This window comes from Pinus tabuliformis, chromosome 4_1 (assembly GCF_031772625.1).
Source record: "Pinus tabuliformis cultivar Carrire ecotype Pingquan chromosome 4_1, CPIR1, whole genome shotgun sequence".
Taxonomy (NCBI): domain Eukaryota; kingdom Viridiplantae; phylum Streptophyta; class Pinopsida; order Pinales; family Pinaceae; genus Pinus; species Pinus tabuliformis.
Genome location: NC_142303.1, coordinates 376586063 through 376612594, shown reverse-complemented (window position 1 = coordinate 376612594; position 26532 = coordinate 376586063). Strand labels below are relative to the sequence as shown.

At 40.3% G+C, this 26532-nt stretch overlaps 1 protein-coding gene across 2 annotated transcripts in view; it reads right to left on the bottom strand.

Moving 5' to 3' along the window:
- Window positions 1-26532, bottom strand: part of LOC149175876 (protein IQ-DOMAIN 5-like) — a 194004-nt gene that overhangs the window by 141257 nt on the left and 26215 nt on the right. The window lies entirely within an intron of this gene.

Below are 26532 nucleotides of genomic sequence, written 5' to 3'. Positions count from 1 at the left end.
TCTTTCTTTGGCTCGAACTCTTCCAGCAATCGTTGCTGCTCTCTGGAGGATCAAACTGCCCAAGGAAATTGATTTCAAGTGTGTGTTCTCCATCTACCCACCAACCTCCTCTTATAATCTCTAGTTGGGACTCCAACGACCAAGATTAAAACATAATCGATCGCTAATATCATTTCTGGATCGATCCGTGTGAGTTTCTAGATGATTCACACCTTTCTCAATTAATAATGATTAATTAATGCCTTTTCCTAAGTTTAGACTTAGGAAATATTAAAAAATAGGCTAATAATCTAGTTGAGACCAATGTTGCACGAAGCGCCCCCCCTGGTTCCAAGCCCCGAAGCGCGTCCCGTACGGAAGCGCCTAGGAAGCTTGGTCGAAAGCGCGTTTCCGAAATTCGGAAGCACCGCTTCCGAATTTTTTGCCGCTTCCTGGAAATTCAGAAGCATGGTACGGAAGCGTCGCTTCCAGGCCTCCGAAGCGCGCTTCGTACGGTGCTTTGGGCGTCGGAAGTCTGGCGCTTCCGTACGATTCCGAAAAAGCTTCGCGCTGTTTAGAAAATCGTTTTTTTTTCAATTTTTTTTTTTAATTTTAGGTGAGTTTGCTTGTTGGGGGTGGATCCACCTTGGGTTAGGGTGAGGAATGAAGGCAAAAAAAATATAAATATAGTAGATGCTCCCTCATGGTAATGTTAAATTCTTAAAGTAAAAGTGACATTCTCCTTTATTTTTCATTTTCAGTCTTTTACTTAAATTTTTAACATTACCATGAAATGACTCAGGATGTTTGAGAGTGGTTCCAGCCTCATTGGACTTCATATGGAGAAAATAGAATTTCATATCCTATTCAAAATTCAGCAGACTTAACAGTTTTCACGAATTCAGGATCAATGGGATTGTGGCATTTCATTAGATTATATCAAGTATGAAGGTATGCGATTAGCATTTAATCAAGAGCACCAAGCCCTATATGTACCCTAGTGTTGGTGGTGTTAATTGTTGAACTCCTTTGTCGCGTGGCACACCCTTAGCAAAAAATTACCTTTCAATCAAGTCAAAATCATCGATCAAGCATGTTAAGCTTTTTCTACCATATTTTAAGTCTTGAATTAGGTAGTTTGATCAAAATTGGGCAATGTTGACTAATATCCCTAGACAATCGAGGTAGAGGAAAAGGCTAGACAAGAGGAGAAGAATCTAGATTCTAGATGGTTGATGCATCTAAATGGTTGATGCTCGAATAATTAATCATTAATGTACAATGGATGTTATATCTATCTTGATTTATGCAAAAATATGCATGTTTTCATGTCTTCTACAACTAATTTGGTATTTGGGATGTTTGTTTTGAGTATAAATGCAAAAAAATATAAATATATATATATATATATATATATATATATATATATATATCGCAGACGCTTCGCTTCCTAAATTTTTGGAAAATGACGCTTCCGCGTCCCCGTTTCCAAAAAACATCCCCACTTCGTCCCCGCTTCGTGCAACATTGGTTGAGACACTTCTAGGTGGAATATCCAGAAACGATTTCTTGGTTATGGAGAACACCTGTGTTTTAGCCTGTCCACAAAGCTTCGAGACTAGAACACCTTCGATGCTACAAAAACTAACAGCCTTCCCCAAGTACTTGCAACTAGTCCCTTAATTGTGAGATCCTCATAATATATGAGGACATATCTTCATCCTTTGAAATCCTTATTCTTTATAGTTGATTCCTCAAGGATATTTTCTATCCTAATGTACTTATAGAGTACCATTTAACCAACCAATCATAGATAGCTTTAGATGAACTCAAATCAGCAACAAAGGGAATGAGATGATTCTTTATGGATTCAATAAGAATCCTTTGTGCCCTCACCTCTCCCTTCTTATATCTTGCTAATCCTTGAGTCTTCTATTTGTCTGGTTGACTAATTTCACCAAGAACATATTCCACGACTTCATTTTTTGTGAGTATCAAATCAATCGTCTTCTTCCATGCTAGAAAATTTGTTAATACAATGAGTTTGTTTCCTTCCTTGCAAAACAAAGTCATTTGATTTGTATATTGAGACATGGAGAACAATATGGTACTTATTTTGTCAAACAAGTGTCGTTCTTGATGATGCCTTCAAGAATCTTCAAGAGACTTCAAAGATGTCCTTCAAGTGATGACTTCTAGAATGCCTTCAACAATAGTGTCTTCAAGCTACTTCAAATAGTAGATTATGCACCCAATATCCTTGATGCTTCCATGTTTTCCTTGGCTTTGTAAGATGCTTCCTACAAAGATGTCTTCCAACGAGCCTTCCAAGAGAAAGAGAGATCAATAGTCTTTGAATATAGAGCAAACTTCCTTCATGATGTTCCTTCAAAAACAAAGAGCCTTCACTGAGAGCTTCATCCTTCTTAAGATGATGATGCCCTTCCTTGTGTCCTTAGAAAATGATTACTTTTGACAAGCAACCTTGTCTTATGCCAACAAGATGATCTCCAAGCTGCCTTCTCTTCACCTTAGCTCTGATACCATGTTTGAGAATCTAGTAGGGCAATTATTTAAACAATTCTCCTTTTCCTTAATAATTGCTTGTGAACTTTAGTTAGCTTCTTATCATTCTTTATTAGATTCTTTCATTAAACAATTAATAAAGACAATAGACACAAGAAGTAGGCTCCAGCCAGGGGACAACCCAAAAGAATCTCTTCTCTTCTTATAGAATCATATCAAATGAGAAAACCAAGACCCAAAGACCAAAGTCAAATTTCCAAGCACCAAGTCAGCCCTTTTTCCAAGATTTTTCAACAAGACAAAACTCTCCTCAAGTCAATGTAGTCAAACTCTTTCAAAGATAGTCAAACCTTAGACTTTGACACCTACAACAGAAGTTTCGGCCTCCCTGCAACAGAATTTTGGTCCTGTAATAGGGTCTACAATTTCAGCCTCCTGTAATTCTTAAATTTTCGCACGTGTAAGATCTTCTAGGGCATATTTTCTTCTTTCTAATCTTGCCTTCTTTTCTCCTTGACTTTGACTTTCTTCCTTGTCCTATTTGCTGATTTCCTTCCTTCTTCTTATAGAGATCAAACTAAAGAAGTGTCTCCAAATGAATCGATTTCATCTCCTTTATATACCCTTCACATGTGGTCAAATAGGCCTTTTCTAGGCCGACTTGTTCTTGGCTTGGGCCAACTTGGTCTTGGAGGTCTTCTTGACTTTCTTAGACTCAAAGAAATTCTTTTACATGTTACAATTTGCCCAAATGGGTCTTATACAAATAATATTGACTCTCTTGACTCGTGACAATTATTCTTATGACATGACAAACCCTAGAAGCATGAAGAACATGCTTAACCTAGTTGATCAATCAAACGAAGCATGAAACATTGAAACCTATTCTTGAAAATAATATTTTTTCTTTCTTCTTTTTCTTGTTACCTAAGATATACATAATGACATGAGTACAATGACAATTATGAAGACCAAAACAAGTTACATTTTCCAACAATTTTTAGTCGTCCACTTAAAGGAACAATAGAAGAAAAGCATTCACACATAAAGACACCAGGATTGGTCACAGACTAGGGAAAAACCCACTATGGGGAAAACCCTTTCAAATTATTCTTCTTAGTAGATTGTCATCAAATGATTCAGCAAAAGAGAGTACAATGATCCATATCTTCATCTATGCAACTAACCAACAAAACAACTACAACATCCATGAAATGAACCCAACAATGTATATACTCAAAAATCTGATTCTGAAGTCTGTAATGAACTGTCACTATCTGCAGTCAACTATCGAATCCTGCAATCACTGAGCGAAATCTTTGGAAGACTGAGATTTCATCTTTTAGATCCTAGTCGCACAGAGGAGGAGATATGCGAGCGACTATGGCTGCCCAGTCGCTCCCTTAAGCTTGGCAAGCGAGCGACTGGGGTCAGATCTGGACTGCAGAAACCCTAACTCCCAGTCGCATGCACAGTGAGTTGTCCATGCGACTGGAAGGCTCCAGTCACATGCATGAGCCTCTGAGAGAGCAATTGTAGTCGATATCCTTCTATGTTGTGCCTGCAACTGTGGCCCAAAACCCTAGATCTGAAATGTGACCTTCGGACCTGGCAATTTCACCTCAGAGCGAAATTGATCTTCCGCAAACGAGCCTCAGACCTGTGCAAGCCAAAATCAAGACAGAAGAGTGTCTCATCATTGTGTCTAAATGAGGTAGAGGGCACTTGTATGTATAGCCGTTCATGGTTGTCCACTTTGCTTTAAGGCCGACCTTATCAAATATGCACATGTGGGATTTTCTTCATAAGTACACTTTCCCTTATCTGATTTGAGTGATCTTTAGGTCAATTTTGGTCCTCTCGAAAAGAGGAATTCAATGCAATCATCATCTCCATCAAGTGAGTTGTCCAAAGTGGAATTTGACCGTAGTTGCATATTTTTAACACTTGAACGATGCCCCAGAGGTTGATGCAGCTACAGAGAAAAGAAAAGCATAATTTGGCCACTCTCAACAGGAAATGTACCACAAAATGCAAAAAAATGGCCGAGACATACAAATTTAGCACGTGACCAAAAGCCAAACATGAGCTCTACCCCTTTATTGATGACCATCACCCTAGTTCCTATGGGCCTTAGATGAGCCCCCTCCACATTAAGGAACCCATGATAGTCCCAAACCCCTGGTAGGCAATGAGTTGCCCCACTTCAAAAGTGGGTATCCACTGCTATATCTTACACATCATGCTGTCATCCCCTGGAGCCTCGACCAGTTATGAAGAAAAATCAATAGAAGGCAAAAGTCATATGAAGAAGGGTGGAAAAAAACAAAGGCCAGGGCAACTCATGAACTACAATTTGCCCCCTCCTACACTCATATTCCCAGTTGTGGGCTTCCCTGATTATAGCTACCCTTGTACCATGGCATGTGGCTTGGATCATTCCCCTGACCCCCACTCTGTTCCATCACTATATCATTTTTCACTTGCCACCTGATGGATGTACCATGGACATATCATCCCCTTTAAAGGTTGAAACTTGAAACCACCTAATAGGGTCCTTGATTAACCCTCTTATTGAGTTTGGAGACACTTGTACATGCCAAAGCCCGCTATGGAATGGCATGCCACCATGAAGTGCTCCATTGATTCCATGACTTGTAAGCTCTTTTACTTGATTATTCTAATGATTTGTTGTATTGGAGGGAAGGGGATGCATTGTATCTTATGCAGGATTACAGGTGGGTCTCCATTTGGAGCTTGGTCTCCCTATATGGGGTCCTAGCCCTCTAGAGGGCCACATTGGCACTCGTAGGGTGAGCATTGAGAGCCATATGCCTCCACCATAGCAGAGAGTACTTCATGGCTCCTCAGCATCGCTCATTGATTGCTCGTGTTCCACTTTTTTGATGAAGATGATGCACCTGGTTCACCATGCCCAATCGGCTCCACACTTGCACCATGCACTTGGCAGATGTTCCAGGGTCCAGATGAGGATGTGTCTCATTGCAGGAGACAAAGGGAGAGCTTATGTCATCATCCTAGCCTTTGCAGATGGTTTACAAGCATTTTCTATCCACTTGGAGACCCATGAGGATGTCCTTGTGCCCCCACACCCACTTGGGAGCACCACAGTAACTTGCTTGGAAAACAAGGGGCCACCCCTTGTCCACTATGTCTGGAGTCCATTTTCTCACCATGGCACACTTTGGACTTCATTAGGCCTGCTCAAAGCCCAACGACTCATTTTATTGATCATTATAACATTTTGAGAAGCTCATTTTTATGTTATTGAGCTACCTTGGTGGGATTGTCACCAAGGGATGTTAGTATTGCACATTATTTTATTATTTGGGGCTTAATTATGCCAATTAGGTAAATCAAACTCATTAGAGAAGGTATAAATAGATGAGAGGTGATTCATTTCTCTCATCATCACTTGGATTGGATTAGTATCTCTTGAGAGATTTTCGCACTTTTTGCGAGGATTACTTTTTGGAGCTTTCTTGATGCACTAATGTTTGGATTTTCACTATTGTCTTCAGAGCTTCTTTCTAATGCGAAATTGATGAATGGATATACTCTCTCTCTCACATGTAAGTCGAAATTTGGATGTTATTCATGTTATCTTACTTATCAAATGCAGTTTCTTGTTATGATTATTCTTGTATGGGTGAAATGTGATGCGAAATTCTTTTTGGACCTTGAATAAGTGATTAAATGCATGCGTTGATCTTAAAAGGAGTGGGGAAGTTAGCTACCCAACTGACCCCAACAGAGCCCACAAAATCTTAGCATTTCATCTCCTGGGGTTAGGGTTTTAGTTGTTTAGGGTTTTCCTTTGTTGTTCAATAATAAGAAGGCCCTTGAGCCCCATTGTAACATAGTTCAGAGGCATGTAGCTGCCACATCTCTTCCTCGAGATAAGCCACCATCAACTGAGCTATTTTATTTCCATTCTGTATGTAAGCATCTTTCAGTTCTTTGATATTAATGAAATGAAGTTCTTTGATATTAATGAAATGAAGTTTTATTTCTGTTGCATCTATGTGTTTTTATTTATATCTATATGTTATTGCGTTCCTGCATAAGTTCGAATCACCTCTTGGGTTGAAGACCTCAAAACTGTCTCTTTCGCAAATTTGAAGTATAAATCCCTATTGACCTAGTTGTTTCCCTTGGAAAGGCTAGCAAAGATCAATTTGGGCTCCCTAGCTCATGAAAATTCTCGATCTATATGTATCTTGACTCCATTAAGCCCAAGCAATAAGGCACTGATCCCCATATCCCTTTGGTGGTCAAATTCACCTCTTTTCACTTTTCAAAATTCTAGGCCTAACCCTAGAGGGTCACCGACGGAATCATGCAAAATTCATTCAAGCCATTCAAAACCCTTGAATTTTGGTCCACTACTGCGCTAGGGTTATCTCTATAGGTCCTCCAAATTTCAACCAATTCCAACGATGGAATCCCGAGATATAGCAGGCCCTAGCCACAAGACCAACCCTTGCCCTAGGTTGATTTTGGGTTAGTGTCCTCATTGGGATCATTACATTCAAATCTCAAGGAAAATTACCCCTTTGATCCTATTCTCCTCCCCAAGTAGGTCAATCCCCTCAATTGGTGATCAACTCCATACCCTTGACCTGGCTTGGGTCCACTTGGCTTCTTTGTGGTCCCACAAATCTACATCTTAAATTCCACAAGGATTACTTGGAAGCCATTCCTTCATTGGGATCCTCGAATCTAGGAACCTTCTTTTCAAAGCATATTCCTTAAAACTAAACTCAAGAATCCCCTTAGCCCTTCCTAGAGAGCCTATCACCTTGCTTCTTAAGAAAGTAAGCTATTTGTCTAAGCCTCTCTTCTGAATAGGCTTTAAGAATCACTCCTTATCCGATCCATAGTTTTAAAAACTGAAACTGGTGACCGGACCAATCCACCTATCAAACTGAGTTTCAAACGGAACCGGTCAAACTGGGACTAGTCAGATCTCAATGAAACGGTCTTTAAAAAAATACATGAAATAATTAATTTTTATTGAATAAAAAAAAAAACAACAACAACAACTATTTTTAAGATTTAAAACCATGATTCCAAACCAATAGAGATAAAATATGCAAATTTTTCTCATTTATATACCAGGTAAAGGTGAATATCTCAAATTGGCACAGAGTGTAATACATATCAGCAACAAAATACATAATTAATGAGGCTCTAAATGGCCTCTATGGTCCAAAAACAATGTTATAAGCTATGAGGTCATTGGCCTACTAAAAGTATACATATCAGTGATCAACATGATCACTACTCATCATGATCAAACTCATCACCACTACTAGACGAGGGATCATCAACATAAACTACATAAATAATTTGGTGGAGTGTTTAAGGACTCCTAAAACTCCTTTGCAACCTTAGCAGTAGTGGTAGTAGTAGCAGCAGAAATAGACATAAAAACTACAAATCATTGATAAACATGATCACTCATGAAACTCATCATTGATTCAGCACTACTAAAAATGGGATCATCCGCAAGAAATACATAAACATCATCTCGCTCAAAGTCTTCAGACTTGGATTGCTAAACCTTATAATATGATAGAAATAAAAAAAATTTAACATGCCTAACTAGTGATTTTTGTTTGAGTGAAGGGTTCATCTCCTCGGCCTTATAATGTGGTAGATAAAGCTTAGCATCCCTAATCAATTATTTTCATTGGAGTGAAGGGTACATTCTTGTTAAGGCCATGGTAGAGGACTTCAACAATCAGTACCACCAACATCAACAAAGTTCAAAAATCAATGCCACCAACATCAAGGTTCTTAAAGGGCTTCATGCTCTTGAACAAATGCCAATCTCATACCCTCATGCATGATAAAATCAAATGGAAACATTGCAAACCTCCAAACCATGAAATCTTGAAAACCATTAAGTCTATTGAATTTTGAGTGAACTCTAAAATTCTAGTTTCTCCATATGAAATCCAATGAGGTCGAAACCACTCTCAAACATCTAAATTCATTTCATGGTAATGTTAAAAACTTAAATAAAAATATGAAAATGAAAAATAAAGGAAATTGTCACTTTTACTTTAAGAATTTAACATTACCATTGATAGCTAGTGTTGCTAGGGTTGATATGTGTGAGGCAAATGAGAGGGGTGGCATGCTTTTCCTAGAGGGGTTGTTTTGGAGGGAAACAACCCCAAATTTCCCTCAAAACACATCAAAACTCACAAAATTGCATTATATGGGGTTCGTAGCTGGTCTGGCAATAAACCGGCTAGTTTATAGGAAAACCAATCGATTCCTTCATAAACCAACCGATTTGTGGCCAGACAAACCAAAAAAATGGAGTGCCTCTCAGAAAACCGAGTTTTTCAACCGGTTTGATGGCCAAGGCTAATGAACCGGTCAGTTTGACCTGTTTCTGGTTCAGACCGACCGGTTTTGAAAACTATGATCCGATCATTGATTTATTCATCATTGTGATTCCTCTTATATTAGGTCTCCTCCCATCGGTGAAAGTCCGTAAAGATCAGGGAGCCTTAGTTGAGGTGACAGTGGGCTATTGCTCCATTGTTGCCTCTTGGCCTAGTAGTTGCTCTATAGTATCCCCTCCTAAGACCCATGTTAGTTTGAGCAGTAACATTTTTGGTGTCATTGTTGGGGACACGAGACGCCTGTCTGGTTCCTCATATGACAATATTGATATATCATTCATGGCGACTCCATTCGAAGAACAAAGCCCTAGTTCTTCATTAAACTTCAAAATCAATGCTTGTAGGGTGAAGCAAGCATCTCTCAAGGCATTTCAAGTTCACCCTGGCGACTCCAAATCTAGAATCTTATAAAAAATTGCATGTCGATAAATGGATCATTGGAGAGGCCTATTTTATATGTTTCAAGATGATGACTCTCAACCCAATGATCATGAGGAGTTTGATTCCCCTCTTGATGAATCTCTTGGGAGCCATGAAATTGAGGAGCCTTCCCAATGCCTAAAAGGGGGTTATGGTTCTTCCCGAGATATGATGATTGTGGTCCACCTTGTTCCTTCCTCGATAATCAAGATGATGTGATTATGGATGTGCATGATCCTTCTATCCTTCATGCCATGAGGAGGATATGCCCAAGCTTGCTATTCATTGGAAATTTATGAGCTTGGTTCTTGAGTTTTCCATATGCTCGTTGCAAGAAAGGTTACACGAGTTGGATTCTTATCTTCCCTCCTCGTCCATGACCCTTGATGCATGGTCCTCAAATGTTCCCGCCCCCCACCCTTACCATTCATCAAGCAAATCTTGCAATGGGAAAATTGATATTTGGGTCCCTTGCATCATGATGTTTCATAAGGGAAAATGTTTTTATATTAATTTAATAATGTGTTTTTTACATTGGCTATATTATTACACTTAACATTTGCATAATGTAATGTGCATGGTAGGGTAGGATGCATTGCATACTAATTTTTGCATAGCTACTATCATCATATGATATTTTCATGATAGATTAGCTACATTTAGATTAAAATGCATAAATTTTGTTTTTTGTTGATTTTATGGCCTAATACTAAGTATGGGTGATCATAAGACACCGCAAAAACATGTTGCCCTGTGTGCTTGGTCTTTGATATGTGCAAGTAACGGGTCTGCGGTCCCAAGCGATTGTTGGTGTTCTTATGACCTCATGTTTTGTTGAGAAATCTAGGGCATTAGCATTAGGTGATTTCTCTTCCATTAGTGATTGTTTGTGAATGTTTTTTACTTGTTTAGATTAGGATCTTCTTCATGTTAGATTATTAGTGTTCTTCTTCATCAAACAGTAACCAATGCATAAACATAAATAGACAAGAGAGACGGCATGTAGGCTATGAGCCAGGGCCAAAACCTCTCTCTTTGAGAGGAAAACCCACATAAATTCTTCTTATAGAGATTCCAATTGACAAATACCAAGACCAAGACACACGTCCTTTTTCCATCTTCTCGTCTTCTCTTCCACTTCGACCTTCTTCATAGCATAAACTGAGATCATCTCTTCTCATGACAACGAACTATCATGTCATCAAAAATACCTTACTGCACTTGATATAACACCGAGACAGAGGTACTGTAAGGTAACATCTATATTGTGATTATATCCACTTCATAGATTATTGTCACTGTGATCCAAGCTTTGTTGCCTCTTTAGAGGGATCCGATTTCCCTTCAACACTTTGTTATTCCAAACTGTTATCTCATGTGTCACTGCCCATCCGAAATACAGAGAGAGAGAGATCTAAATTCTGTTGACTGAGATCAACTCCTCACTTCTTCATTGTTGTACCTTCCTCGAACTTTCTTCTGCACTATCATCCGAACTATATACTGTGACTGCCCATCCGAATGCAGAGGATAATCCGAACTTTTGTTCTTGCGAATTCTCATAGATATGTGAAATTTGAACTTTTGTTGCCACTGAAAACTTCATAGAGATATGACCGAAATTTTATCTTTGTGGACTGGGCTGAGGTTGCTATTTATAGTTGTTGGTGCATATTAATAAGTCGACATGATACTTCGAATAGGTGTGTCTTCTTGAGTGAGCCGACATGAGTTCCTTTATTCATCTTGAGGCCGACATAGGAAGAGGACTATGTGCTAGTCGTTGGAGGGCTATTTTACTAGATTACATTTGACATGACATTGACTCTTTGACAAATCCTAAGGCTCTCAATGGGAGCCATCCAAAATAAAATGACTTGCTCATGAAACCCATGAAGCAAGCCTTACAATAATAATTTCATTTTCTTCATTACATCATTTACAAAAGCCACAATTACATGTCCTTATGAAGACCGAACCTAGCTACATTTTACAACTTACTAAAAACATTGCATTGCATTAGGTAGGATGCATTGCATACTCATTTTTGCATAGCTACTATCATCATATGATATTTTCATGATAGATTAGTTGCATTTAGATTAAAATTGCATAAATTTTGTTTTTTTGGTTGATTTTATGGCCTAATATTAAGCATGGGTGATCATAAGACACCACAAAAGCATGTTGCCTTGTTTGCTTGGTCTTTGATATGTGCAAGTAACAGGTTTGCAGTCCAAAGAGATTGTTTGTGTTCTTATGACCTATCGTTTGAGTACGTTCGTGCAATCTTCTAAGACCTCATGTCCCAGTTGGAGCCAGATGTTACCCACCACCTGTGGGTAGTATGCTTGCTTGGTCTTTGATATGTGCAAGTAACAGGTTTGCAGTCCAAAGAGATTGTTGGTGTTCTTATGACCTACCGTTTGAGTACGTTCGTGCAATATTCTAAGACCTCATGTCCCAGTTGGAGCCAGATGTTACCCACCACCTGTGGGTAGTATGCATAGGAAAAAAATTCTCCTAGATGGTCCTCAGTCAGAAGCCAGTAGCCCCTTGCAGCCACCAGATAACTCGATGTGCCATTATCTCCACCACCTGAGTCGGCCATGTGGTCTCTCGCCCATCTGTTATGATCGTTTGTTTGAAGGTGGGCCTCCTAACCCTGAAGGTATGGCTTTTCAATGGTATAGTTAATTGTCCTTATTTATCATGGAGACTTTTGGGCATGGATTGGGGGGGGCGATTGGTGGAAAGAGTGAGCTAGGTTTGCGCTCTTGTCTCCTCTACCCGATTTGGTGGTTAGCCTTGTATTCTAGTCCCATGGGATCTCCTTTATTGGTCGTTAGCTTTAGGGTTGGCACTACATGGGAAATCCTTATTCTAGTTGTGTGGTCTCGCTTCCCGACACCATATACATCACTCCCCTCCACTCATTTTAGCCCCATTCATCTCTTTTCCCATTCAGGTCCACATGTGTCCACTAGATCAACTTAGGGTTAGCCTCCCCCTCCCCTTGTCCACACCTTGGGTCAGCCCTAGAACAATGCCTCGGAGGTTGATGCAACTAAAAAGAAAAGAAAAAGCATAATTAGGCCTCTCAACAGGAAATGTACCACAAAATGCAAAAGATGGTCGGGACATACAATTTTTGCACGTGGGCAAAAGCAAAACATGAGCTCTACCCCTTATTGATGGCCATAACCTTGGTTCCTATGGGCCTTAGATGAGCCCCCTCCACATTAAGGAACCCATGATATCGTCCCAAACCCCTGGTGGGCAATGATTTGCCCCACTTCAAAAGGGGTTTCCATTGCTATATCATACACATCAAGCTCTCATCCCATGGAGCCCCGAGCGGTGATGAAGAAAAATCAATCAAAGGCAAAAGGCATATGAAGAAGGGTGGAGAAAAACAAAGGACGGGATAACTCATGAACCACGATTCACTCCCTCCTACACTCATATTCCCAGGTGTGGGCTTCCTTTATTATAGCTACCCTTGTACCATGGCATGTGGCTTGGATCATTTCCCTAACCCCCACTATGTTCCATCACTATATCATTTGCCACCTGCCACCTAATGGATGTATCATGGACATGTCACCCCCTTTAAAGGTTGAAATCACTGAATAGAGTCCTTGATTAACCCCCTTATTGAGTTTGGAGACACTTGTACATGCCAAAGCCCGCTATGGAAGGGCATGCCACCATGAAGTGCCCCATTGATTCCATGACTTGTAAGCTCTTTTAATTGATTATTCTAATGATTTGTTGTATTAGAGGGCAAGGGGACACATTGTATCTTATGCAACACTACAGGTGGGTCTCCATTTGGGGCTTGGTCTCCCTATACAGGATCCCCACATTAACACTCGTAGGGTGAACGTTAAGAGCCATGGGCCTCCACCATAGTAGAGAGTACTTCATGGCTCCCCAACACCACTCATTGATTGCTCGTATTCCACCTTTTGGATTAGGGTCATGCGCCTGGTTCACCATGCCCAATCGGCTCCACACTTGCGCCATACACTTGGTAGATGTCCTAGGGTCTAGATAAAGATGTGTCTCACTGCATGAGACAAAGGGAGGGATTATGTCATCATCCTAGCCTTTGCAGATTACAAGCATTTTCGATCTACTTGGAGACCCATGAGGATGTCCTTGTGCCACCACACCCACTTGGGAGCACCACAATGACTTGTTTGGAAAACAAGGGGCCAACCCCTTGTGACTTGTCTAAATAAGGATGTGTCTCACTACAGGAGACAAAGGGAGGGATTATGTCATCATCCTAGCCTTTGTAGATTACAAGCATTTTCGATCTACTTGGAGATCCATGAGGATGTCCTTGTGCCACCACACCCACTTGGGAGCACCACAATGACTTGCTTGGAAAACAAGGGGCCAACCCCTTGTCCACTATGTTTGGAGTCCATTTTCTCACCATGGCACACTTTGGACTTCATTAGGCCTCCTCAAAGGCCCAACGACTCATTTTATTGATCATTATGCCCTCTTGAGAGGCTTATTTTTATGTTATTGAGTTATCTTGGTGGGCTTGTCACCAAGGGATGTTAGTATTGCACAATATTTTATTATTTGGGGCTTAATTATGCCAATTAGGAAAATCAAACTCATTAGAGATGGTATTAATAGATGAGAGGTGATTCATTTCTCTCATCATCACTTGGATTGGATTAGTATCTCTTGAGAGATTTTCGCACTTTTTGTTGGGATTATTTATTGGAGCTTCTTGATGCACTATGATGTCTGGATTTTCGCTATTGTCTTTGGAGCTTCATTCTAATGCGAAATTGATGAATGGATATACTCTCTCTCTCTCTCATGTAATGCAAAATTATTTTGGACCTTGAATAAGTGATAAAATGCATGCGTTGACCTTAAAGGGAGTGGGTGAATGTTCCTAGAGGCACCTCTTGATCCAGGTGGATATTAGTGGCCACCCGACTATTCCACCAAGACCTTCAGTCGATTTCGTCTGTTTCCTTGATTATAGCAACATTTACTATTTTTAGCAATTTTTCGGGTCCTGAAATTCCGGAGTTGTTTTGACCCCCTAAACGGCGTTTTCTTAAGGTTCGCAGTAGGCCCATAGCCATAGGCAAGGGCCTACAATAAATCATGTAGTACTTGGAGAGATCTTTCCAACGAGGTATCGTACGCACCAAACGAAAATCATATGACCAAATTACGACCCCGAGAAGTTCGCTACCCAACTAACCCCAACAAGGCCCAAAAACGCTTGGTGCTTCATCTCCTGGGGTTAGGGTTTGGGTTGTTTAGGGTTTTCCTTTGTTGCTCGATAATAAAAAAGCCCTTGAGCCTCATTGTAACATGGTTCAGAGGCAAGGAGCCGCCACATCTCTTCTCAGAGATAAGCTACCATCGCCCGAGCTAGTTTATTTCCATTCTGTATGTAAGCATATTTCAATTCTTTGATACTAATGAAATGAAGTTTTATTTTTGTTGCATCTCTATGTTGATGTTTATATCTGTACGTTGTTTCGTTCCTGCATAAGACCGGATCAGTGGTATCAAAGCGGTCTGATCTTTCTTTGTTTTTCTTTACATGTCCCCAATGAGGTCAGAGTATAAGGAGTTAGGGCTCGAACTGGTTAAACCTTTGCAAGACCAGCCTTGCAAACCCTAACAGCCTCCCATGGCGGAAGAAAAGAAAGATGAGAGGAAGAGATCCTTTCAAAATATTGCTTGAGGAAGCCCTCGAGTTACAGAAGAATGCGATGATGGATAACTTTGCCAATATCTTTCGGTAGCTACCCACAGGGGACGCATCTTCATCCAACAACCACTCTAGAGGCGCCACTCCTTTTAAGGTACAAGTTAACTTTGACATTTTCATATTTGAAGGGCAGATAGATGCAGACATTGTAGATAGATGGTTAAATCTGTTGGAAGGATATTTTTCAGTTCATGATTTTTCCAATTGGGAAAAGATTACTTTTGCACTCCTCAAAGCTACCCCCCATGTCAAGGATTGGTGGGAAACCTACTGTGAACAAAAGGATGAGAGGGAATCCCCGCTGTTTTCAGCCGCACCCACTTGGAATTCTTTTCGAGATGCCATCGAGGAACAATATTACCCTTTCGGGAGCTATGAAGATAAATACATAAATTGGACCATGCCACGGCAGGGAAGGGACCAAGATGTGGCAGAGTTCACAAATATTTTTCATACCCTTCGCACGAAGATGCGTATCAAGGATTCTAAGTGGCATTTGGTACGCAAGTGTCATGTTTGTTTACACAAGTACATCCAGGACAAGATGGAGTTCCTGGGCATCTCCTCGCTTGGCACCGCCTATCGATATGCTGTCAAGATTGAGCAGAAATTTAAACAAAAAAAAGCGAGACTTTGGATCTGCGAATCCGAAGCAAGGGAAAGGCACCCACAAATCGAAGAACAAAGGACAAATCCAAGGCGGGGTGTCCCAAGACAACCCACCGAAGCCGCAAGCAAAGAACAACACCACGAAAACAAAGAAAGACACAGGGAAATGGTGTGAATTCCATAAGAGCCCCACTCACAACACAAGTGAGTGTCGAGCCAAGCAGTCACTAGTGGCTAAGCTTAAGGCTTCCGAATCAGATGAATGTTCTGACTCTAAGTCAGAAACCGACAAGGGGAATGACAAAGGGAAGCAAATTATTGATGCAGAGCCTAGTGCCAGCATTGCCACCACTAAGATCCAAAAGATTGGGCTCGAAGATCCAAAGGAGGGGGAGCAGTTCTTCCACTCACAAATGTGGGTGAAGGATTCTCCGCTACAGTTCATTGTAGACAGTAGAAGCCAAAAGAACCTCATTTCAGCAGAGGTCGTGAAGCAGTTGGGCCTACCGACCACACCACACCCGCAGTCGTACACCATCGGGTGGCTTCACCAAGGGCGAGATCTCTGCGTCAGTCAATAGTGTCGCCTTCCCTACAGCATCAAGCCCTTCACATATGAGGTATTGTATGATGTTGCTCCTCTTGAAGTTTGTGATGTATTATTAAGCCAACAATACTTGTGGAAGCGTCATGATGTGTATGAGTCGAGGCTTCGCGATGTCATTATTCTTTAGGCAATAAGTTATACAAGATACCGGAGGTAGCACCTCCTACTACCATCTTTTTGATCTTTGCGAAGCAATGCAGTAAGATCATTTCCCAAACTGGGAAATTTGTCTTCCTTATGATTCGCCCTCAGGGAAGGAAGAAGACTGTGGCCACATCCACAGCCTCCAGATAGGGCTCCTCCGCACGGCAGCAACAGATGGACAAGGTCGTGGGAGAGTACAAGAACATCTTCACCTCACCCACAAGGGTACCCCTACGCTGTCAGGTCAAACACTGCATCGATCTGACCCCGAGCGCGCTGCTACCCAACGGACTGATCTACTAACACTCTGTTCTGGAGAACGATGAAATTAGGCAAATCGCTATCAGATAGGGTCAAGCCTCTGGTCGATGTTGGATACCAAGCTCACTCAATCCACGGCCTTCCACCCCCAAACTAATGGCCAAACAGAGCCATCAACAAGATGATCGTGCATATTTTGCGCATGTACAACTCGAATCATCCACGCACATGGAATGAAAGCCTCCCTTATGTCTAGCACAGCTACAACAGAGCTCTCCATAGCTCAACTGGCCACAGCCCCTTTCAAGTGGGGTTGGGATTCCAGCCACTATGTCCCATCGAAGTGGCCATACCATTTGCAGCTACTCAAGCAGATTCGGCTCATGTCCAATCTGAAGTTGATCGGGCTAACAGCTTCATTGAGCGCATTCAACACATTTGCCAGCAGGTCCATGACATATTGGACAGAGCCAATATTAAGTACAAGCAACATCATGATCAGCATCAAAGGCCACACAAGTTCCAGGTGGGCGACAAAGTTTGGTTACATTTGCAGAAGGAGCGCTTCACTAGGCCCCATTGCAAGCTTCGCCCACACCGATATGGGTTGTACACCATCACCAAGGCTACAGGGGGCAATGCCTTCGAGCTCAGCATTCCACCATTCCTTTGTTTGCACCTAGTATTCAATGTGGACCGGCTGCGACCATACTTTCCTCCATTGTTGGACACATCCGACATTGTTGAGCAACTAACACCAACATAGCTCAACCATGCTGCATCGAGCAAGCCACAACTGACAGGATCACGAACACACAGATCAAGAACACTCGCCAGCAGAGGATCCAGCTATATGAAGTTGTCAAAGTAGGCCAACTCCTTCACAAGGGCAAGTGGTTCACCAGGGACCAGATTCAACAGAAATTTCCCCACCTCATGGGGGCTATACACGCAATGGGGACCATTGCTTCGTAAGGGTGGAGGATAGATCCAAGTGGATATTGGTGGCCACCCGCCTATTCCACCTAGACCTTCAATAAGTTTCGTCTGTTTCCTTGATTATAGCAACATTTAGTATTTTTAGCAGTTTTTTGAGTCATGAACTTCGAGATCTGTTTTGACCCCTTAAAACGACGTTTTTTTGAGGTTCGCAACAAATATTGTATTACTCGGAGAGATTTTTCCAACGAGGTATTGTACGCACCAAACGAAGATCATATGACCAAGTTACGACTAGGAAGTTGGTTGTCCAACTAACCCCAACTGAGTCCACAAACTCTTGGTGTTTCATCTCCTAGGGTTAGGGTTTTGGTTGTTTAGGGTTTTCCTTTGTTGTTCAATAATAAAAAGGCCCTTGAGCCTCATTGTAACACAGTTCAGAGGCATGCAGCTGCCACATCTCTTCTCAGATATAAGCTAACATCGCCCGAGTTAGTTTATTTCCATTTTGTATGTAAGCATATTTAAGTTCTTTGATATTAATGAAATGAAGTTTTATTTCTGTTGCATCTCTGTGTTTTTGTTTATATCTATATGTTGTTGCGTTCCTGCATAAGTCTGGATCACCTCTTGGGTTGAAGACCTCAAAACTTTGTCTCTTTCGCAAATTTGAAGTATAAATCCCTATTGACCTAGTTGTTGCCCTTGGAGAGGCTAGCAAAGATCAATTTGGGCTCCTTAGCTCACGAAAATTTCGATCTGTGTAACTTGACTCCATTAAGCCCAAGCAATAAGGAACTGATCCTCGTATCCCTCTGGTGGTCAAATTCACCTCTCTTCACTTTTCCAAATTCTAGGCCTAACGCTAGAGGGTCGCCTAGGGAATCAAGCGAAATTCATTCTAGCCATTCAAAACCCTTGAATTTTGGTCCACTATTGCGCTGGGGTTATCTCTAGAGGTCCTCCAAATTTCAACCAATTCCGACAACGGAATCCTGAGATATAGCAAGCCCTAGCCACAAGACCAACTCTTGCCCTAGGTTGATTTTGGGTTAGTGTCCTCATTGGGATCATTGCATTCAAATCTCAAATAAAATTACCCCCTTGATCCTAATCTCCTCCCCAAGTAGGTCAAGCCCCTCAATTGGTGATCAACTCCATACCCTTGACTTGGCTTGGGTCCACTTGGCTTCTTTGTGGTCCCACAAATCTACAACTCAAATTCCACAAGGACTACTTGGAAACCATTCCTTCATTGGGATCCTTGAGTCTAGGAACCTTCTTGTCAAAGCATATTCCTTAAACCTAAACTCGAGAATCCCCTTAGCCCTTCCTAGAGAGCCTATCACCTTGCTTCTTAAGCAAGTAAGCCATTTGTCTAAGCCTCTCTTGTGAATAGCCTTAAGGAATCACTCCTTATTTGGTCATTGATCTATTCAGCAATGTGATTCCTCTTATACCGGGTCTCCTCCCATTGGTGAAAGTCCCTAAACAGTAGGAAGCCTTAGCTGGGGTGAAAATGGGCTATCACTCCATTGTTGCCCCTTGACCTAGTAGTTGCTCTATAGGATCCCCTCCTAGGACCCTTGCTAGTTTGAGCAATAACAAGCCTAATAACACAATTCATCTAGCCTAGGCTTGTGGGTGTTTCTTATAGAGAAATATTTTTTCTTCTATTAGTGGAAACGAGGACCCAAGACACCTTCTCCAAAGGATAGTTGCGACATTTTTGTTGCTATTTGTTCCTGCATATATGTTAAATATCATTTTGTTAAATTTGTTGATATTTTCTTGGAAACAATGTTGAAAGTCATTGTCTTTGTGATCATTGATGTTTTTAGTAAGTTGTAAGAATTACATCACTTCTATGAACCACTTTGAGATTACAAGGGGATATTACTAATGAAGATGCACTCTCTCATTGCCATCGTCAGCATAGTGATGAATAGCAAGGACAATAACTGAGAGTGGTCCAAAAAGATCAGGAACACCCTAATTTTTAATGACTTGTGGAAAGTCATCTGTGAAGGGGAAGAGGACAACACACCTACCAAGACCACATCAAGTAAGGAAATATCCATTTGGGAGAACAAGAACAAGAAAGTATATGCCCTGACTTTTGGGAGAACAAGAACAACAAAGCATATGCCCTGACTGTTGCTTCTGTAAGTGAAGAGATGAGTCATCATTTAGCTTCCATTACAAATTTTAATGGTGCACTAATGAAGTTGAAATATTTGTATGACTCTCACTCTGAATTAGAGCTTTTCCAACTGATGGTCAAATTCTTCAAACTTGAGTTGAAAGATGACAAGCCCCTAGCTCTAGCCTCTGAAATTAGAGCCATCATGCATGATGTAGATGCCATCAAAGTTAAAATGGACATTTCTCTCACAACCTTCGTCAAGGCCCTCTACCCTACATACTATAATTATCTTGAATCCCTACAAGCTAGTGAACAACTCAAGTCCATTACTTTTGACTCTCTAGTGGAGAAGTTTGTAGAATGAGAGAAATCTTTCGGGAAGACGAAGACAGCAACTCAGTGCCCTGAATAAGCAATGTGCCTTGCTTAGAAAGGGAAGAACCAATCACATGATTCTCCTAAAGGAAGTTGCAACATAAGAGGATGTGGAAGAAAGAATTTCAGAGGTAGGGGGTAAACACCATCAAGGAGAAAGACCTAATCTTCCCCAGATTCGTTGCAGCAGAGATAGACATGATGCATCAACATGCAGAATCCCTTGGGGGAGAATCAAAGGCAATCAAAACCAGAAATAATACACAGGTAAAACACCAAATCCAACTAAAGGTAAAGCACCTAAAGCTGCTCATTATATTGTTGCTCATTGCAATAATGGAGTAACTGAAGATTTGTTTCTAACTTCCATTTGCATCTTGGAAAGATACATGGTTTCTTGATACATGTGCAACATGCCATATGACCTTCCTGAGAGTCTTCTTTGAAAACTTCAATGACAATGTAGATGGAACAATGTATTTTGTAGATAAAACAAGTCTGAAGCCCTCGGGCCCTTGCCCCATCAAAGATTAAACTACCTGCATTTCCATATTTTCTTCTACATGATGTACTTTACCTTCCAAAACTGCAAAGAAATATGTTCTCCCTTGTTCACATTCGCCAACAAGGCAACTTTTTTCATATTTTTTATGGCAAAGTAGAAATAAGGAAAAGCATCTGACAACATGGTTGTCATGACTAGAGTGGAGGATGAAAGATTGTTGAAGCTGAAAGGAACATTTGCTCATACACAAAATTATGCATACATTTCTCATCATGATGAAGGTACATTGCCATCTAGTCTTCTATGGCATGTTAGATTTGATATATTAATTACGAAAACCTTCACTTATCGAAAAAGAATAGTGTTTTTGGTTTTCCGACTATTCCTAGGAAATTGAAGAAATGTGATGCTTGTATACTTGGAAAGCATAGCAAACAACCTTTTCATTATTCCACTTCCAGAGTATGTAGAAAACTTGGATTTATACATTCTAATTTATGTGCCCCTCTGCATATTCCTCCTTCTAATGGAAATAAATATATGATGAATTTTATTGATGATTACACTCGAATGTGTTGAATTTGTAACTATGGCGGTTCTTAATAATGTATTTTTGGTCACTTGATGTAACGATATTTATCATTGTAAAGCATATTTATAAATGCTTGAGTCAAAGAAAATTTATTTTGAGTCAAAGTCCCATTGCAACTTTTGAAAGATGTAAATTTTGTTAATTTGGCAGCTCAGTGAGAAATTCCAACCATGGGACAAGATTCTTCTTTTCGAGAGGACCAAACTTGACTATTGAAGCGCTCAATTTGGACAAGGGAAAGTGTATTTTTGAAGAAAACCCCAAATGTGCACAAAATGACAAGTCGACCCTAACAGGAAAATGGACACCCTTGGAAGTCGCCAAATACAAGTGACCTCAAGCTCATTTGGACATCACCAAGCATCTTCTTCTTCTCTTCTTCATTGATTGGTTTGCATAGGTCTGAGGCTGGGTCGAGGAAATTGGTTCGTGCAGGTCCTAGATTGTAGCGTCTAAAGCTCACACGTGTTAGGGTTTTGGTTTCCAATCACAAGCTTGACAAAGGAAAATTTTCACTATAATCGCAGGCAAGAAGCTCACAACTGCATGCACAACTCTTCCTCCATGTGGTAGGGCTCTAGGATTGCAAATTGACATTTGAACGCAGTTGGCCACAGTTGACTGCAGACAGGAAAAGTTGTCTCTGATCTAGATTGATGCTGGGAACATATTTCTGAATGTTGTTGGGTTAATTTTGCTAGATGATTTTGTATTGGGCTCATTGTACTCTCTACTGAACATTTTATGACAATCTAATAGAAGAATAATTACAAAGGGTTTTCCCCGTAGTGGGTTTTTCCCTAGTCATTGATCGAAAATCTGGTGTCTCTTGTTGATGTGTTGATTGTCTCCTTTGTCATTGCATTTATTGTTTTATCTTCAATTATTGTTGATGATTGGAAATATTAATTATTGATGAAAGATTGCTAATTGAAGAATTGAATTGGGCTAAAGTAATTGAAATAGCATAGAGCAATCTGAAATTTAACATGGTATCAGAGCTAAGGTGAAGGACAAGCCCAAAAGGAGACAAGAATTGAAGCAATCATCTTTGGAAAGTTGAAGGAGCCTATCTAATCAAGTCAAGATGTCTTCCTCTTTCTTCAAGGAACATGAGAAGTTGGGTGACTCATCTAACTTTGCTGCATGGAAAATCAGGTTGGAGATCATAGTTGATAACAACGATGTTTTGGAATTCCTTCAAGAAGTACCTAAGCCTTTGGAGAATGCTTTCGCTGCTCCCAAGAACAAGCATAAGAAAGGTGAGTTAAAAGCAAAGCAAATTATCGTTGATGGTTTACAAGATAATTTACTTGCATATGATGGAAATTTGAGGAAGTTTAAGGACATATATGATATGATAGTTGGCATGTATGAAGTCGACAATTTGAATGAAATCCTCTCCTTGAAAGATCAACTCAAAGATATGAAGATGAATAAAGGAGAATTTGCGTAATCCTACATTATGAGGATATCTTGTCTTAGAGATCAATTGCAAAGAGTTGGGGACACTGTGCCTAATAGGTAATTGGTGATTGTAACCCTTAGAGTTTTCTGTTCCATTTGGGAAACCTTCATTATTTCCATAAGCAACAACAATACCTTCCTGTCATTTGATGAGATTGTTGGAATGCTCACTCAAGAAAAATCAAGGATGATATCAAGAGGCAAGATTCAAAAGCATGAAGAAGGAGAGCCTATTGCATTCGTCACTCAAAACAAGAAGAAGAAAGGAAAAGAAGGTCCATAAAATTCAAGGAAGCCTCCTCCTTGAAGCTCAAAGCAAACGAATGATAGAGAATCATCTCACATTGAATGTCACAATTGTCACAAGTGTTGAAAAATGTGTAACTAGGTTCAGTCTTCATAAATATGAAATGTACTTTTGATTCTTGTAAATTGTAAAATGAAAGAATTATTATTATTATTTTTGGAGCATAGTTTTCATGCTCAAGGTCTTTTATTTTATAGGTCAAGCACCCATTGAGTGCTTCTAAGGTTTGTCCTAGGTCAAGAAGTTAAAAGCGTCATTCGAGCACATTGTAACTTGTAAAGAAAATTATTTTCGTCCTTAAAAGTGTCAAAATACCTTCCAAGATCAAGTTGGCCTGGAAGCTGGCAAGTTGGCCTAATTTGAGGAGCCACGTCCACCTTTGAGAAGCCTATATAAAGGAGGAAACTCGACCTCCTTGGAGCACATTCATCTCTCACTCATTCAAGCGAAGGAAGAAGAGGAAGAAGGCAGCGAAGAAGGAAGAGCACAAAGAAAACTTGTTTTTAGGCTAATTTTCTCTCACACGTGCAAAGGAAGGCTAGGGTTTTTGCAGCAGATCTAGTGTTTTCCTGTACAAGTTCGATCTTGAAGAAAATAAGGCAAGAAGGTCAAGTGAAGGTCACAAGAAGCCATCATCAAGCTCCAAAAGTTAGAAAAAGCCAAGTGAATGTCTAAGGAGGTCCTAGCAAGCTAAAAGAAGCTCACACGTGTGGCAACAAGAACTGCAAGAGGGCCAAAAATTTCAGATCTGCAGTGGAGGCTGAAATTTTGCAACTAGAGGTCAAAGTTGTGCTACTAGAAGAGATTTTACTGGGTTTTACTTAGACAAGGAAAGCACATCATCCGGAAAGGTTGGACTTGGTCTTGGAGGATACTGGCCTTGGTCCAAAGGTCTTGGAATTCGTCAATTGAAGAATCTATAAGAAAGAGAAGAGATTTGTGAGTTTTCCTCTCAAGTGGAGATGTTTTGGCCCTGGCTTGCAGCCTATATTATGTGTTCTTGTTCTTCTTGTTTTTTATAGTTGTTTGATGATACACAAACATAATAATAATAAGTGAAGCTAATAAGTAAGATAAGTAAAAAGACATCACAAGCAGTTATCAAAGAAAGAGAAATCACTCTAATCATTGCCTTTAGATTTCTCAACAACAAGAAAGGTCATTATGCTCGAGATTACCCTGAGAAGAACAAAGGTCCACGCTACAACACTAGAAGCAACAATAACAAGTTTGATGATTGATGACCGAAGGAATGATCGCAATGGAAGAGATGAAAGAAGAAGAAGAGAGCTCCAAGTGATCATGAAGAAGATCATCGTCCTCAAAAGAAATCAAGATACTCCAGGCATGAAAGTAATGTTTGAAATCAATCTGAATATATTATTATCTTTGCTCTCACTAGTTCTTCTCCCCCATATTTGTGGGATAGTTGGTTGTGTTGATTTTTGGTAGCATCGGATGTGCTCTAAGCCTCAAATTTTGCAGGAAGGCTTGGGCACATGTATTCCAAAGAACCCATAAAGCGTTTTGGGAAATTCCACCCGAAGGCAGTTTTATTAAAATAATTAGTTATTTTAATAGGACCTTAAGTCTAAACTTAGGAAATTAAAATAATTAATGGGTATTAATCTAACTGTGGGTGTAGCTTCTAGATAAAGACGAGGATCAAGCAGAAATGATCTTAGCCATTGATTAGCTTCTAATCTGAGTCGTTGAATGTCAACAAGAAGACTATTTAAGGAGGCTTGAGGGTCACTTGTAAGACACACAGAGAGTTCAAAACTAAGTTACCAGAAACTCCTGAAGATTTTTCAGGAAACGCGGATCCCCGTTTCTGATACATAAACGGATACGATTCTTGTCCGAAACGCTGTAAAAACGTTTTTGTGCCGTTTCAAAAAATCGAAGACTTTAGATTTGGAATTGGATACGTTTCCAAGGGATTTAAATTTTTTTGGATCCGTTTCTGGATTTCCAGAAATGGATCCACGAAAATTGTGATCAGAATCCACCCTTAAAATGTTAAAAAGCTTGAAAATTTGTATAGCCATAAATAAATAATAAAAATGAAGAAATCAGATTTGCAAATAAACTCACATATAAACAGAGTGTCATAAAGTCTTTTCTAAATCTTTAGAAACAACGACACTCCATATATTTATCAAAGGATTCTTAACTAAGAAAAAAATAGATTTTCAAAAATGCAAATAAAAGGGTTTGGTGAATGTCTTCGTAAAGAGATCTATTTGATTGATTAATTTTCATTTTGGTTAAGGTTTTGTTAATTGTCATTGATTTTGCTCTTGATTTCATAAATCCCTCCAATATAACAAATCTTCTCTAGCCAATCTTGTGCCTGCATATAGTCATGAGACCAAGCTGACATTGAGAAGATTGAAATGTTCAAATAGGTCTTGATGGAATATGCCAATGATCCCATGGGCCCTTTAACTGTCATGCAAGGAAGATAGATATCATCTGCCGTGCATGACACGTTCTTTGAAGGAGTTGGAGCCGAAAGTACAAAGGTTGTAGCATTTCTGATTACATTATTAATGATGATGATAATATGTTGAATGTTATAATAATCACTAATGATGATGACAATGTTTATGCTGAATTGATGATGATGATTTGTTTATGTTGAATTCATGACGATGACTATGACTATGCATTTTTAGATATAGATTCTAGATTCTAAAAGATGAATGGTAATATATATATATATATATATATATATGCACGCCGTTTCCTTGCAGTATCGTATCCTGATATATTGAAAATTTGTCATATCCATTTCAAACCCCGTATCTGTATCCGTTCCCGTATCTGTTTCGGTGCAACTTAGGTTCAAAAGTTCGATTTTCTGAAGCAGAGCAGAGGAGCTGTGGGGAGAATTTCGATAGTGAGCTTTTGCAGTGAGGGGCAGGGATAGTTGGGTTGGAGTATCTTCTCCAGGACCTAGGATCAGTAGCAGAGAGGCAAAGAAACACCAAGAGGAGGCAGCGCATACCTAGGAGGGGTTGACGTTGGGCCAGAAGGGCCCACACAGAGTTGACGCAAAGCCAGAAGGGCTCACGCAGAAGCAGCGCAGTCTTCCAGTGCAGAAATTCGAAATCTGTCGGGGAGCTGAGATTTCTAAGCCAGGAGGGCTGGAAACTACTCCAGAGGGCAGATGTTTCCTAGTTGGGCTGACACAGAGCCTGTTGAGGCTGACGCAGGGCCTACACAAGGCCAGCGCAGAGATAGCTGGGGACAATTGGTTAAGCTGCCGGAACAGCCAGAATTGCTATGTATAGTGAGGTAATCTCACTAAGTTTTTCTGCCAGTTTATTTTCTCTGTAACTGGATTGTCAAAAGGGAATAGAGAGTTGTATTCAGAAACTACTACATAATAATAAAAACCCTCGAAGCTACTGCACCAATTTTCCTGCATTGGGTTTTTCTG